Source organism: Ambystoma mexicanum, chromosome 3p, assembly GCF_040938575.1.
Source record: "Ambystoma mexicanum isolate Mex_15411 chromosome 3p, UKY_AmexF1_1, whole genome shotgun sequence".
NCBI classification, from domain to species: domain Eukaryota; kingdom Metazoa; phylum Chordata; class Amphibia; order Caudata; family Ambystomatidae; genus Ambystoma; species Ambystoma mexicanum.
Window position 1 is genome coordinate 465,313,453 of NC_090925.1, and position 14,569 is coordinate 465,328,021.

The following is a 14,569-nucleotide window of genomic DNA, read 5'->3' on the forward strand; positions in this document are numbered from 1 at the left end:
TGACCCTTCTCACACCTTCTTTACTTTCATCTCCAAAACTGGAACAGCAGCTCGCCTCAACCTTCTAAATATTAGGCAAATCAGGCACCTCCTTTCCTTCAACACCGCCAAGCATCTCTTAACCACTCTTGTCTTTTCTGAACTTGACTACTATGCCAGCATCCTCTTTGGTGTCCACAACTATGCTTTCCGTCCTCTCAACAAGATCATTAACTTCACTACCAGGACTCTCTTTGAACTCCCTCACTTTACACATACTTCCTCATACCATCACCAGGCTGGATGGCTGATGATGCAAAACAGGGCCAGATTTTAATTTCTTTTCCTGGTTCACAAATCTATCCACATTAAGGCACCACTGTATGTATCCTCTATCCAACTCTACAAGCCTTCTTGTAATCTGCCTCCTCGACTACCCTTGTGGCTCCTCGCCCTCCGTGCGCTTCCTCTCGCTTCCGCTCTTTCTCTCTTCTTGCTCTAATTGCATGGAATTTTCTTTCCCCTGTACATCTGAGAAACAGTCCACACAGATTTGTTCAAAACCAAACTAAAAGTCTACCTTCTCGCCACTGAGTTACTCACTTAACCTACCGCTCGTCTGCCTGCTAGCTAACATTTTTCCTTCACCTCTATCCTGCCTCTCACTTCCTCTGCCTCCATTATGGCACTTCCATCATGGTCCCGTCCCGAGCATAGTTGGCCGTATCGCCTACCTGCACTTAAAAATGTCCAATGCTGGTTGTCCTTAATCTATGTATGTTCACTTATGTATTGTCCCCGGTGACTATTCCATTTACTCACCCCCCAACCTGGTCCGAATGTCCCTCAAACTCACCCCATTGTAAGAAGCTCACTGCTTCTCGTCAAATCTAATTTCTTATCTATTGTATGTTCTTTTGTGATCAAAAGAGCATTGTGCCTCATGTATATAAAATAAATAAGTAAAAAACAAATAATAATATGTTTTTCATATAAGTACCAAAATTCAAACACTCATCACCAGTAGCTACGAGCTAATCCGTGGAGGGAGAAAAGTTATGGAACTATCGTCTGAATGGTTGAAAATCGTCCCTGGTTTAACACGCTGCAAGAAGTAGTTAAAACCCTCCTATTCTGCTTAGATTAAAATTCTTAATAACCCTACATGTCTCGTCTCAGTCTGATGATTTGAAGCCAAAATGTGCTATTAATGCCTGCATGTCGTTCGCACGATATGAATACATATAAAATAACTTAAAAGATGTCGCAATAACGTGGCACTTAGCACCACAGGTGTTAGTTTTGTATTGTGCTTTATTGTTTTATGATAGGAGGCGGGCAATGCATTCAGCCGCAGGAAAACATATTATACTTTAATAGTACTAGTGTGGAGTGCAATGGAGTGATGCATACCACACATCAAATGTTGTCAACAGTGGCTGAAGTGGGAAATGTGCATACATAATGTTTTTATTTGCATTTCTTTCATATAAAAACCTTGTTTTGCAGCTTGTCCGAAAATATAGAATAGTGGCAACGGATGATGAGCCCGTGGAAACTATCCATTCCGGAACCCTGCTGCCTGGCAGAGAACTCCCTGTTGCTTTTCATAAGCGTGAAGGTAAGAACATTACATTTTATGTAAGAACAACTGTGCCCTTTGGAAAGATATTTGGAACGGAAGCATAACATACATAAGGGACATACACCCTTCCATTTCAAGTACGGCCATGTGTATGTTTCTTCTCGATGTTTTTATTTTTTATAGGGCTAGTCCGTGTCCTTTCACATCCGCAATATCTTGCCTTCTGCACAGGCAGTGACCATTTGAAGTACAGGGAGATCAGCGGGGCCTGAGCTCACGCGAGGGGGAGAGGCGTGTAATAACAGGCTTCATCACCACAATGCTTTTCGAGTGGTGATGGAGTGGGGGCAGCCTAGGTGGGGATAAAGAGAGTTGCGGTAGTTTGGTGGTAGAGCAACCTGTGTCTCTCCAGATGTTTTGGACTACAACCATCCTGAGTTCTGACTGTTAACTATACTGGCTAAGGCTGATGGGAGTTGTAGTCTAATATATCAGGTTGCAGACCCATGTGCTAAAGATTTCTATTTCTGTTTGCAGAATGCACATGGCATGACAAAACTAAGAGTTGCAAGGGAAAAAGCATAACAAAGTAGCTACGTTGCTATTTTATAAACCGGCTGTGTGTATTCAAGTCAATAAATACTTTTCCTAACACTGGGAAGGTGGCCCAGCAATATCCACACCGTACTGCCATCAATGGCAGTAACTCGACCAGAAATAAAGTACATCTCATCTTGTATAAAACATGACTTGCACCTCATCTTTCCCGAATGTTTATTATAGTTTTGTGATGTCGCTCGACACTGGTCTGCGTTCACTTAGCTCAATGGCTGGGAGTGTTGTCCTGCTGCTGCTGGTGAGAGCGACGACATCTGCCTGGCGCTTGCAGCTAAAGGGATGGGGCTCTGGGCTCAGAAAGCTGTGAGATAGCTGGCAGTGGAAGGGCAAAACATTGCACACATGGCAAGACGGGCACAGTGGATCTACTGGATATAGTTGCCTATACATAGGTGCCTGTATTTCTCTCTATGAAGAATGAAACCCCTCCCACTGCGCTGCACCACCCTCGCTCTTTCCATGTTCATACATATATCAGAATATAAGGGGCTAGTCTCTTGTGCAGCTGACTGCATAAATATTCATACTTAAAACGTTCTTTAGGCTCCCAAAGTTCGAATCTGGTGAGCTTTCAGCAAATGTACAAATACGCACCATTTTACGACACACATTCACTGGGCCTACTCGCAATGTGACACTGCAGGCTGTGCTCGGGAGAGGTTTTCCTAAAGGGATAGTTGCACATTTGTGGCATGGAGGCAATCTTTGAGTGATCCTCAGTGCTAGGGTAGTGCACTGGGGTTTTTGTCCCTAATAGCGAGTAGGGGTGTCGAGAGCCATCGCTGGCCCCGGGTACACAGATGTACAATTACAATAGAACAGATAGGAACTCATTAAAGCACAGTATAAAATGAAGGAACCACAGCTCTCCTGGAAAAAAGTGAAGATCCAGCTAGTGCTTCAGCCATTTCATCCTTCAGCGTCGGCCAGTTGCCATGCCAACGCGAGACTGCTCCCAAACTCCCCTTTCTCTTTTACAGTACAAATGTTTTGGCATTAGGTGGTGCTAGCGCCACTAAATATGCCTAAACCAAAAATGACATCATTTCGAATTAGCAGCCGGGATGGGGGAGCCAGCCAATCAGGTTACTTGGATCACAGGCTAAATCTACCACTACAAGCCCGTGTTCCAAGCAACCTGATGGCTTCTCCTCTGCCCTGCCATCTTCCCCACAATCTCTACTTCTCTCGGTCACCGTTACCGCCTCTCCCCACCCCTATACCCCACTCACCTTATTGTTTTTGCCAGTGGCTTAACCTCCGCTGCCGCTCCAGCCTCCCTGGCTGCTATGAAAATGGAAGGAGGCTCCGCTTGGAGCCCCGTCTTCCAGCTCTGTGGTGGCCATCTTGCTTAAGTATTTTGTATGAATGAACGAGACACCACGAGGCGTCCCATCCATTCATACAAAATACATTGCTGTCAGCACTGTTTGTGGATTGCAAAACAGGGGTGCTAATAGCAATGATACCTATCTGCAGGCTGGATCTGGTGATAACGGCACCAGGGCCCATAGTTAAGGCCCATGCTGTGCGCAGTCCTTTAGCTTGGGCCCCGTGCTGTTACCACCCGATCCAGCCCACGGGATCGGGTATCATTGCTTAATTACTTGCTTCTCTTTTTTCCTTTTCCCTGAAATGAGCCAGAATGAATGGGAGCCATTTTGTAAAGTTACTTCTGTAATGAGTCAAAAGCTAAGTGCAGTTTCAGAAATAATTCAATGACGGCAGTATTTAAAGATGAACTTGTTCACTTGTGAGTAATGCAATGTACCCTGGAGGCAGGCATTCTATTCTGCAAGGGAAAATGTTCTCTTAACATTACGAGTGACTATGTTGTGAAGCATTCAGTGTGAATGAGTTTAGTTTCCAAGAAAAAAGGGTGCTTGACTTGATAGAGCAATGAGTGTACTCTGCCTAGGGTTAACTCCATCCATTTTTTCAACATATTCTGGAAATCGATATTGGTTAATACATTCTTGTAGGTTAAAAGATTATGTTTTGGGGCTCTTATTTGTTTTGTAGTGTTCTTATTCAGTATTACTCCAGTAATATTCCTAGGGTAAATGTCACGCCTTGGCTAGAATGACACATCACAGTGCCAGGGGAATATTGACCAAGCCACACAGATCATTTCTTTTACAGGTCAGTCGTCCAAATGGTGGCAGTTTTTTTTATCAATCCGAGATCGCTAATTACGCCCCATTCGTTCATCGAATCAGGTGTTTATAATGCCACCAAAAGGGAAATATTGTAGCAGCCCAAACACGAAAAACGATGCATAATTAGGGCTCCCAGTTTTTCGATTTTACTGATATTCTTATACATAAACACAGACGGAAATGTGTTATTTTCTGTATTAATTTGTATAAAATAGAAAACGTATGACTTGCTTTGCTCTTCGGGTTGTCAGTCTGCTTGCCTGGCAAATGGCTGTGCGAGCTAACACAAAGTTGGGTAAATAAAAAGTGGTTTAGTTCCCTTTAAACCTGTTTGAAGGGCTGCAGAGATGTTTTTCACGCCAGCAGAAGGATCAGCTGTTTGTTTTTCATCCAGAATGCCTCTTGGCGTGATGCGCAAGAACTCCGCAGCACGGACTGCCCATTACATGCATCAAAGTGCTACATTTTGCATTTGAATAAATGCAGAAAAGCGCTGTTGCAACTTATTTTCCAAATGTAGATCAAATTCCAAAAACAGAAATATGGGTAACTACAGACAGAAATGTTGAATAAATAAATGCCACAAACCCTGGAAAATTAATTCTAACTATGATTTAATCTCCTATTACCTTTTGGACCATAACAAGGCGTGACCCCCATGGCCTTGCACCAATATTGAAAATTTGAGGCACGCTGACCGGTACTTAGCTAAATGGATATTATCGCGAAAATAACACTACATATTTCCAAGACAATCAACATCTTGAGCGTTATACTCGATGATTGTGCCTACATATTTGTCCTGCTGGAGTGTGTGAATGGATGATATTTGCATGAGGGCACACAAAGGCTTGGCAACACTGTCCAGCCTGCAGCGCTACCCCTTCAAATTTAGCCTCACCGCATAAGTATTCAAAATGGGACATTGCCTTGCATGGAAGTAGAAAGTGGCAATCGGCGGAGGTGGGTGGGACCAAACTGCAATGCAAATTAATATTTCTCCTCTGTGAAACGTGGGGTGAGCTCAAATGTGGTTGCAGGCCCTCCCTGTGGGCACCTCCCCATAGAGAAAGTTTTTTGGCCGTGTTCGTTCTCGGTAGGGGGTCTCCCAGACCGTTTGCATACGTGCACAGCTGTCAGATTGGGACATTTCCGTTTGGATGGACTTTCTCTCTTTTCGATTGATTATCCTATTTCATCTAAGAAAATTACTCGTTTTCCTGCCTTCTAAATGTTCATGGATGGTAGTGTGTTTTAATGAAGAGTTCAAGCTGGGCCAGCATTACAGGACTAGAAGGGCACTGCCACAAACCGCACAGATGGAAGGCTATGAGAGGGCCAACTAGAGCAGGCAGAGTTCACATTTCCCAAAATGCATACACACCCAGGCATGTAACATTGCAACCGTGCAGTGCAGTCCACCGTTAGCGGGCCATTGTGGCAAATTAAAAAGTGTGCAAAAGGCACTCCAGAGACTTTGCAAATGCAAAGCTTGTATAACGGTAAGGTGGGAAACTGCAATGTGCGTGCACTGCCGTCCAGGTCCCTTGCTCACCCCTCTCTCCACACGAGGTCCTGGTTCCTGTAATCGCACCTTAAGCCAAAGCCCCACACGCCAGTGCTCCAATTCAACAAACACGTTTCATGATTTAGTTTGTGACCCTGGGGCATACCTTGGCATCCGTGCAGGTTGGGTTGCACTTTAAATGGTGATAAAATAAGTGCATGCTCTTAACTTCACGTGGAAACAGCAAACCGGCTGCAAAAAGCTTTTATTGGTTAGATGCACTGTCCTTTTAAGACTAAGGTTGCGCCACAAGTCTTTACCGAGTTTCTGAGCAGCGGTGCAAGCAACCTGTTGGAAAAGGGATTGCACACACCTTCCCTCGCCTGAGTGATTGGGGTGTTTGAGCTTTCTCTGCTCAGGGCACGCCATGCTCACTCCAGAAGGTCGCAGTGTATTCATCCCAGTGGCCATTCCCAAATATCTGCAGCTCAACTCGGATGAGGTCATTCCTAGGGTCTTGGGAGGCCTTCTCTCCACCACTGGTTGGCTTTTTTAAAAGATATTCCCCAAATGCCGTTTGGTCTGGTGTGTTGTCGTTGCATTAGTGGACCTCCATGTGTGGGCCACCATGTCCATCTATCCTTCTCTTTGAAGGAGGTGGGTTCCCCATCTTTACTTGTGTCCGTACCACAGTAGGTTTGTCGGGGTCGGGACGAGTGTTCCTTGTGGTTGGCGTTCTCTTTTCCCCGCCACACCAAGACATTAGGATTTCTCAAGCCCCATGAGTTCTGGCCATATGCGTGACTTTCGATCCACTCTTGGCAGAGCTCTTGATATGCAAATCCGAGGGCTCAGGGTGTGATATTCGTGGATATTTAGTTATTTATCGCTTATTTCTTGCTTAACCCAAAAATCTGTAATGCATTTGCTTTGTATTGAGCAAGATATTATAAATGTTGCATGAACCAACCCGTTTTGCAGAAAAAATGGGGATGGTCAGAACGCACATTATCCCGAATATTTAAAATTTAAAAGCAAGATTGGGCCTGAACCCACTGAAAAAACGCGTTGTAAATCAGGCCCCATAAATGTGCAATAGAGCGAAGACGGACGTCTCGAGTTCATTTTAGACCCCCTTTTCCCTGTCTCCCTGACTGGGAGCCGGAAGATCAGCTGGACAGGGACGGTGTAAGTGGCTGGAATTTAAATCCTGAGGTGCAATGCGCCCTGTTCGGATTGCAGCACACAATTTAAGATGATATATGTTCACAAGCTGCCACCTCGTGTAACGCTCAGCATGTTAAGTCACAAAAGGTAAGCAATGTGTGAAGAAGGCTTTCTACCTGCTCGGTGCAGTGTTCAGGCTTTCAATTTACAAGTTGCAATTTCAAGAGGGCCCCTTTCAATCAAGTGGTTGCTCATGGACTTTGGGCAGTGTTTAGGTAATTACAGACTTACATGGGGTGCAATCCATTTCCCCTACTAGTTTAACATACAAGCCTGCAATGCAAATACTGGGAATTATACACTATGTCATGAAGGTTGAACTGACGCACATGTATGCTTTGCGAGCTGCATCCCCAGCAGAACGTCTTCAACCTGTATTGCAGCAAAAACAATGGAGGTGGTTTAAAGGCAAATTATACATCGGATTTAAAGCAGAATCAATGTATTTGGAACAGACCAAAGACGGGCATACCAGTGTTATTTTACACCTACCTTCCCGCTGACTCTCTGCGGCTGAAATTCTGGAAGGTAAAGCTCTCCCCACATTTGTTCTGCTTATCTTTCAAATTCAGCCACAAATAGACATTGGGAACGTAGGTGCTGTGAAATTAAATAGAGATGGCTGGCTTTACTTTGTTGCAAATATATTGACTCTTGTTTAAATAGTCTGTATAATATGCCTTCAAACCCCCCCCATCGCCTGCAATATGGGTTGGAATGTTGCTGTCGGTGCTGCGCCTCACCCGACAAATCAATCTTCTAAGTCAAAGGAGTATGAAGACAAGACATCCCCATGTAATTATGTGAACAAGAATTGACAGACCAATCCATGGCCTGTGTGATCGCGAACTCTGCGAACATTCATCTGAGTGGCAATTGCCTCCTTGGCGCCAGAGGACTCTGGTGTGCGAATGAGCAGGCATATGTCCATTCCACATGACTCAAGGCTTCACTGCTTTGCCCCTTGGGTCCCTCGCGTATAGATCTGCACGTCCCAGAGTGCAATTTAAAGTGCAGCCCTTGGCATCCTCAGTGGAGAGGAGCTCATTTTTGATGGTGAGCAGAATCCTCCTTAAAGGACCATGCTGGTCCCTCCCTTTAGGATTTTAATTGAGTATATACCAAGATAAAGGCCCACAGTGCACAATAGCCAAAAGATATTGATAGTTCTTCTGAAACCCAATTAAACGAACCATACTCGTTTTTAGACGTTTTAGTTAGTACTTAAGGACCCTCCAGTTTTGCTTCCCAAAATAGAGGTCTTTTCTATCAGAAACAATAGGAGGTCACATTTGGCTTCCCTCTGTTTTGCTGAAAATTGTTACATGGCATCCAGGGTGCTAGGGTATGTGCATCCAGGTCTTATCCAATGGAAAGTTCAGATTCTCTAAGCAGACTGGAAGCTGTTGACTTGTATCCAATGTGGGTGAAGGTGCCTTGCTTTTTGCCACTGTGTCCTTGAGAGTAATCTTAACCGCATCTCCCGTCTTGAAGTAGTTCTTAGATTTAGAAAAATGTATGCAGGGCTCTAGAAGATTTTTGTGTATGTTGAGAAGTTGACAGAGAATGATTTTGCTTTAAATTGAAGCTATTGTGAACACTTAGATGGGCTCCTCTACTTGTATATTTCAGTCAGAAGGTCCCTTTATATGCTGCACTTAAATGTTGTCCTGTATTTGTTGTTGTATTAAATCCTTTGAACGCATGGGCACCAGTGTTGTGAAGGTGGTGATCATGAATATGGCCCTAATGGCTACTGTTACTTCAACGTTTCTGTTAACAAATCTTCTGCCTTTTGTTAGGTAAGGAACCTTAAATAATCTTTCTAAATAATACTAATAATTATTAATATTATGGTATTTATTGAGCACAGACCTGGCTTCGAGAAGCAACAGAGAGCTTTACAGAGGTATATGACAATACAGATACATAACAGAGCGCTTTTCAGAGGTAACAGCAGAAAAGATATACAGCGGGGGGTGGGATACAGAGGCGGTACAGAGGAGTTGTACAGCAGTACCCGGTGGCATGGATTTGAGAGGCGGGCCGCGTCTAGTGAGTCAGGTGGCGCGAGAAGCAATGTGATGGCCTAGGTGTTGAGGCAGAGTTGGATCTTAAATTCTTTTCTTAATTGTAGCAGCATGGGGGCGAGTCTGATGCTGACCGGTAGGAAGTTCCCTAGTCTTGGGCCATAGGCAGAGATGGCTTGTTTTCTGGTCCTTTCCTTTTTGCAGTAGCGGATTTCAACTCTGCACGTGTCCTGGCTTCTGGTGGTGCACTGTCCGCCAGCAATGCTGAGTTTCTCAGCAAGGTAGCTGGGTGGCTTCAGGGCAACTGCCTTATAGATGATACAGCAAGACTTGAAGGTGATTTGTGCGTGCAGTGGGAGCCAATGAAGGCCGATGAGGGCTGGGGTGATGTGATCGTATTTGTGTAACCCTTAATAAGGCATGTGGGTGCGTGTAGGACACTTCTCAGGGGCACAATGGAGGACGATGGGAGGACTTCGAGGAGTGCTTTGCCCCCATCCAGTTGGGATAGGACCGGTGCTTGAACGGTGGATCGAATGCTATCTGGAGGGAGGAAGGGCTTGACTTTTTTTCAGGAGGGAGAGCCGATACCAAGCTGTCTGACCTTTCATAGCTCTGTGTGCCGTGAAGGAAAGGTGCTTTTCGATGTGAAACCCGAGGGACTTGGCACAGGAGATGAGCTCACGTGTGAATCTCTCAGAGTTCATAGTTGATAGCCAGGTCTCTACGTTTGGGTGTTCAGTGTTGTTGGTGAGGAGTTGGAATTCGGTTTTGGAGGGGTTGAGCTTCAAGTAGGACCTGGACATCCAAGACTGGATCAGCGAGAGGCAGTTTTTGAGCCTATGGATGTCCTTGATGGCGTCAGTCTTGAGGTATTGCTGTGTGTCATCGGCGTATTGGTGGATGTGAATGTTGTGTGTGGCTAGAAGGGCTCCCAGCAGCTCCATGTATAGATTGAAGATCACCAGGGATAGGATGGAAACCTGCAGGACTCCACATGTGACGGGTAGCATTGGCGATGTAGAGGAGTCCATCTGAACAAACTGCTGGTGGTTGGCTAGGTAGGACTTGAACCAGCGCAGCACAAGGTTGCTGATCCCCTTGTGCTGATGTAGGGTGCCCGTAATCACCAAAGCATCTGAGAGGTCGAGTAGGACCAGGAGGCAGGGGTGGCTGTCCTCAAGGATGTTGAAAGAATCCTAGACCACCTGTTTGGTTGCTGTCTCTGTGCTGCATCTTGGTCTGTACCCGGATTGGTAGGTTTGGAGCAGATTGTTGGCGTTGATGTGTTGCTGCAGTTGTGCGGCTACCACTTTCTCGATGATGTTACCTGGGGGTTGGGGCGATAGTTACCTAAGTTGCCAGGCTCCAGAGTGGGTTTCTTTAGCAGAGGGAGGATTTGTCCTCTTTTTAGGGTTGATGGGAGGGTGCCTTCAGCTAGGGAGCTGTTGATGATCTTCGGGTAGGGAAGGAGAGCTTCTGCAGGAGGGTCTTGAGGATGGATCCTGAGAGTATGTCATCTGTATACGATGTGGGTTTGAGGGCTGCCAGGGTTTCTACCAGGCCCTCTGTCGAGAGTGTCTTGAATGTTGACCAGGGTGCAGAGATTTCGCGAGGAGGACGCAAGCTGGCTCTGTGGATGCAGAGTTGGTGTCTATGTGCTGGCGAATCTTGCTGATTTTGTCAATGAAGAAGGTGTTGATGGCGGTGGATTTTTCGATGGTGTGTGGCATGACGGTTGGGTAGTGGGTTGATGCAGTGCTAGACCAATTTGAAGAGGGCTTTGTTTTTGTTGTCGGCTTCTGCTATGGTGTTCATTTAGTAGGATGCCTTGGCTGTGTTGTTGACTTGTCAGATGCTTGCTCAAAGTTCCTTGAGGAGCACTAGGTCGGATGCTGTCCCAGAGCAGCACCAGGTTTTCTTTTGGTTCCTGATGACTCTCTTGCTGAGGTTGAATTCTTGTGTGTACTAGGGTGCTGATGGTTTTAGTTTGTGGGTGCGTTGTTTCAGAGGCATGTGTCGGTGATGCAAGCTGAAAAGGTGGTGTTGAGTGACTCCAGTAGAGAGTCGTAGTTAGTTTGGGATTGTTCGGTCCATGTAAGGTGGACGATGGTGAGGTCTTCCGTCAGGTCTTACACTGGGAAGTTCTTGAAGGACCTGAAGGTTTGTCTGATGGGTTTCTGCTGGGAGTGCTTGACTGGGGTGGAATTCAGGATTTTGAGGGAAGGCAATGCACTGATAAGTAGGTTGATGATGTTACCTTTCTCGTGTTTTGGGTCTTACGTGTGCTGTGTGAGGCTGAGGGTGTTGAGAAGACAGAGGAGAGATTCCTTCATCGGTTTGGTGGCCTTGTTGCCTGGGAGGTTGAAGTCGCCTAGGAAGATGCTGGCATGCGTGACGGACATGGTGGTGACAAAGAATAATTTTCTGCTGAAAAAAAACATCCTTAATTACTCCCTAATGTCTTATCTGATTTCTGAGCCAATCGGGATATTTGCTTTCCTCCATTTCTGTTCTTAATAATTTCATCCAGTGTCAATGCTGTTGAACCGTTGGATTCGCCAAGGCATCTTTATGTCTTTTAGCAGGATTTTACAAGGATGAGTGGTCCAAGTTGAGCCACACTAACTTTTGGAAGTGACATATTTTTCTAGCTCCTTGTGGGGGATGCTGTGCACATCAAATACACACATTCCAGGGGAAAAGCATGTGAAATCTACCTCTCTTTTGCATGCAGAAAAAGGCATTGTTTAGCACTTCAATCGTAAAGCCTCATTGGCATTTCTATGTAGTAGTATTGTTGGCCCCTGCTTTTACATTTTAAGCCTCTGTACATGCTAGCAAAGAACACACATGAACATCACTGGATTCTCTCTCTTCAGAGAGAGCAGCAGGGTCGTACCTGGTCTTGCAGGGACCTGCCAGTGAAAGACTAAAGGTAAATTCCCTCTTATAAAATGAAGGTCTACAATACGTTTAACAATAAACTTCCTTAATGCCAGAAATATGGGTTACATTCTAAATTTTAGAAGCAGGATGGGGTAGACTCGGTGGTCAAGAAGGTCTTTTTCCAAGCGCACCTGCTTCACTTGCCACAGACCCACTGCCGTCTTCAGGCACTGCTGCTGTAATAATGATGCCTTGGTCTGAGGCACTGCTGCTGTAATAAAGATGCCTTAGTCTAAGGCACTGCGGCTGCAATAATGATGCCTTGGCCTGAGGCACTGCTGCTGTAATAAAGATGCCTTAGTCTGAGGCACTGCTGCAGTAATAATGATGCCTTGGTCTGAGGCACTGCTGCTGTAATAATGATGCCTTAGTGTGAGGCACTGCGGCTGTAATAATGATGCCTTAGTCTAAGGCACTGCGGCTGCAATAATGATGCCTTGGTCTGAGGGACTGCTTCTGAAATAACGATGCCTTGGTCTGAGGCACTGCTGCTGTAATAATGATGGCTTGGTCTGAGGCACTGCTGTTGTAATAATGATGCCTTGGTCTGAGGCACTGCTGATGTAATAATGATGCCTTGGTCTGAGGCACTGCTGCTGTAATAATGATGCCTTGGTCTGAGGCACTGCTGCTGTAATAATGATGCCTTAGTGTGAGGCACTGCTGCTGTAATAATGATGCCTTAGTGTGAGGCACTGCGGCTGTAATAATGATGCCTTAGTCTAAGGCACTGCGGCTGCAATAATGATGCCTTGGTCTGAGGGACTGCTTCTGAAATAACGATGCCTTGGTCTGAGGCACTGCTGCTGTAATAATGATGGCTTGGTCTGAGACACTGCTGTTGTAATAATGATGCCTTAGTGTGAGGCACTGCGGCTGCAATAATGATGCCTTGGTCTGAGGGACTGCTTCTGAAATAACGATGCCTTGGTCTGAGGCACTGCTGCTGTAATAATGATGCCTTGGTCTGAGGCACTGCTGCTGTAATAATGATGCCTTAGTGTGAGGCACTGCGGCTGTAATAATGATGCTTTGGTCTGAGGCACTGCTGCTGTAATAATGATGCCTTGGTCTGAGGAACTGCTGCTGTAATAATGATGCCTTGGTCTGATGCACTGCTGCTGTAATAATGATGGCTTGGTCTGAGGCACTGTTGCTGTAATAATGATGCCTTAGTGTGAGGCACTGAGGCTGTAATAATGATGCCTTAGTCTAAGGCACTGCGGCTGCAATAATGATGCCTTGGTCTGAGGCACTGCTGCTGTAATAATGATTCCTTGGTCTGAGGCACTGCTGCTGTAATAATGATGTCTTGGTCTGAGGCACTGCTGCTGTAATAATGATGCCTTGGTCTGAGGCACCGCTGCTGTAATAATGATGCCTTAGTCTGAGGCACTGCGGCTGCAATAATGATGCCTTGGTCTGAGGCACTGCTGCTGTAATAATGATGCCTGTGTCTGAGGCACTGCTGCTGTAATAATGGTGCCTTGGTCTCTTGAGTTCATTGGATGAAACGCTTTGTTTTGTCCCTTCCAAACTGCCAAATTTCTAAACCTACGGAAAGCCACGCTGCCAGATTGCTAAAGAGGTGTATTGGTAGGGATGCCATGATGGCTAGAGTTTTTCTGCTATCACCTTTGGGGCAAACAGATTATTCCTGGGGTTGTTTGGATTCTTCAGAGCATTTCGTTCGGGTGCTGTATGTTGCTTATAACTGTATTCACCCAGAATAGGCAAAACCTATGACCTCTGAAAAAGATCCTGGGTCTGATTTACGAGTTTTTCAATGGGACTTTCCCATTGAAAAACTTTTGTAAATCAGGCCCCTGTTTCATCCACAGGGGGATACAACTTTCTGCAGATTTGCTCACATGTTTACAGCAGGGTCACTTCGACTTTGAAGCCTGAATGAAATTATCCACTTTTCAGCGCAGTCCAAAGATCTTTGAAAATGACCTTCCCATGTTCTTTCCCGACAACCGTTTACAAGGGTCCTTGCATTAATCACAGTCCCCGCAAGCAATTTGTGTGTTAATGTTTGTTCTGTACAAGCATTTAAACCACCACAATAAAAAAATAAACCCTTTTTCAAATGGCATTTTGCCTTAAGGGAAAGTGAGCCAGAATGAATGAGAACCATGAGGCATCTGTACAAGTTCAGAAGCTAAGTACTGTTCCAAGTCTTCATGAGAGAGGTATTTAAAGACGAACTGTTTCACTTGTGAGGAATGCAATCTATGCTTGAAGGCATAGATTCTATTCCGCTGGGGAAGGCGTCCTCCTAGCTTGGCGAGTGACTCTGCTGTGAGTCATACAGTGTGAATGGGTTCGCTTGATCTTCTAAGAAGAAATGCTGCTTGACCTGGAGAAAGGAATAATGTGCAACGGCCTATATAGATATGTCTTTAGCTCATAGAATGATGAACAGGTGCATTGCCTTAAATATTGCACATCTGACACTCCGAAATAAATCCAGCTGTGGTAAATCAACCCTGGGCAAGCTTGGCATACCACC

The 14,569-nt window shown here is 45.4% G+C and overlaps 1 pseudogene; it reads left to right on the forward strand.

Annotated features, from left to right (window-relative positions):
* The window catches only part of LOC138579914 (1,25-dihydroxyvitamin D(3) 24-hydroxylase, mitochondrial-like), a 176,081-nt pseudogene that overhangs the window by 42,944 nt on the left and 118,568 nt on the right, over positions 1 to 14,569 (forward strand).